This window comes from Chlamydotis macqueenii, chromosome 3, assembly GCF_036417535.1.
Source record: "Chlamydotis macqueenii isolate bChlMac1 chromosome 3, bChlMac1.mat, whole genome shotgun sequence".
In the NCBI taxonomy this organism is placed as follows: Eukaryota; Metazoa; Chordata; class Aves; order Otidiformes; family Otididae; genus Chlamydotis; species Chlamydotis macqueenii.
This window is the reverse complement of record NC_141558.1, coordinates 15,498,727-15,501,060: the sequence shown is the minus strand read 5'-3', so window position 1 is coordinate 15,501,060 and position 2,334 is coordinate 15,498,727.

The window sequence follows — 2,334 nt, the reverse complement described above, 5'->3', positions numbered from 1 at the left end:
TTAATGTCATTCTTACAGTTAATTTTCATTACATTTATTTTTTTATTCTGATTCCATATATGGAGAGAAAATGAAATATTCATTAAGGGTCATTAATGGGCGGCTTTCACCTTAATATTTGAAGCATCAGGCTGTATATTTATTTGTAAAATGCTAAAGAGCTCCAGCATCTTAAATGAAGAAAGCACACTTACTTCTCATCTTGTTTTTGTAATTAAAGCCTCTTCTTGACAGAGAAAGATTTGTGTAGAGTCCAAACCCTGTCTGTTACTGATACCTTTCCTGCTTCTGAGTGATGCTGTAGCAAAATGAAGACACTCAATTTTCAGTCTGAGGATCAGCACTTCAAGTTAGTTTTTTTTGGTCATAAAGCACTGAAAATGCACTTAAGAAAAGTTCTTAACAGGTTATTTCACATATTTAGAATAAATAATCTTAGAAACTTGTGAAAAAAAAAAAGGAGACAGAGGAAAAGAAACAAAGCTGGATAGTTCACAAGCTTAAGGTAAAGTAATTTTGTGGACTTGGAAAGCTGGACCATGAGTTCTCATTCAAGCTGCATGTGATATGGAACAATTCAGAAGGTAGCAGTAAAGAGTTTTACATGCTTTTTTTTTTTTTTTTCCCCCCTGCAGAGAAGAATTTATTTCTCTTTTGTAAAGTAGAAGTGTGGTCAAGTCCTGACCAAGCCCCGTGAAAGTGTAGACCCTGTGGTTTTCCAGTACGTAAACCATAATCGTCTCAGTAGCTGGATTAAAGTCGATAGCTTTAGACAAGATACCCAGGGAGGATAAATCTTGTTAAACTTGTCATTCAGCAGTATCAGGGCGGACACCGGTGTGTGTTTGCTGTGTAATGCAGCAGCGGACCAAAGACGGGCAGTTACTGCAGTGCGTGTAAGCCAGTAAGCAACTTCTGTCCATGGGGCCAGAAGCAATACGTGTCCGTTCACAGATGCTGTAGAAGCGCTCAGTCACACAGCTGGTGCCTAACTGCAGCAGTTCACAGCAAGCTCACAAGGTTACATGGCCTTTCCTGCTCTGGCTGATAAAGTGTGGGGCCTGTCGGGGCATTAAAAAGTATGACTTTTCTTGCCTGTGAAAAGATGAGATCTGAATTCCAGTACAGCTCACTGCATAACCTTGAATCTCCATCTATGAGGATGATGAATTATGACTGTGCATTTGGTAACAGATAAGCTACAAGCTGCAGTTAGCCACAAAGCTGTTTAACAGTATGAACGAGAAAAACTTATCATATTTCCTGTCTCCCCAAAAATGAGGATGTGATTCCAAAGACGGCAGGCTGCAGGTCAGGCTTGTAGAGATTGGAAGACATGTACAGTTTATTTTTCCCAAAAGCCTATTTCTGAACTGTCCTCAGTGAACAGGAACGCCGTGCACAAATGCACGCTCATCTCCCCCACCCTGCGGGCCTCCGTAATGCTTAGCATTTTGTGCAGAGTAAAACTATGTGGACGTGTTCCTTTGTGTGACTCGAATCCAGCAAAAGCTGTTACTGCTTGCACTGCTCAGAGCTGCCTGTCCCTGTCTGACCCCTGAGCCTCTTCCCCTGGCTTACGTTGTGCACGTAGCTGCTCCCTAATCTGGTCCTGCTAATCTGATCTATTAAAGCAGGAGAGAAAGGAGTGGGGTGGGAAGGCGGGCACGCACCTCAACCGCTGGAGCCCAGAAGCCGGATTTTAAAGCACTTTGACTCTTCAGAGAAAGTAATTCACAGTCAGCTGAAAGGTTCCAAACAGCTTACAGCTTGTAGAAAGCCTTCATTCACTCCTTTAAATGAGGTAAAATTACTCTTCCTCCACCAATCATTATCCTTTTAAGGACATACGTGGGGGGGGGGTTTAAAAAAAAAAAAAAAAAAAAAAAAGGAAGTAACACCCCAGAGCCTAGAGGAAGAGCTATTATAAATTAAAAGCTACACAGATGTAGAAATCAGCTCAAAGAAGATCTTTTCCCCACCATGTATTTTCTATGATGGTGAATATTTCCCCGCTAATTCTTTTCAGGCTGATTTGTTCCATTCCCTTCCAGATTTTTTGGTGGTTGAGATTTATATTTATGTGTGAAGCAGAACACAAAATGTTGCCTTCATCACTAACGATGGTCCAAGGATATCCCAGTTTGGAATGTGATGAAGCTGAAAAAAAACTTAATAACATCCTATTTTAAGTTCTTGGTTTGTGCTGAATTTAATTTGCTTGACTTTGAGCTAAAATTCTCCAAGATACTGGAGAGTTCTTGGAGATGACAGATCTTGATGTCAAATAGGTGCCTGGGAGCCACAATAAACATCACCGTAAGAACCTGCCAG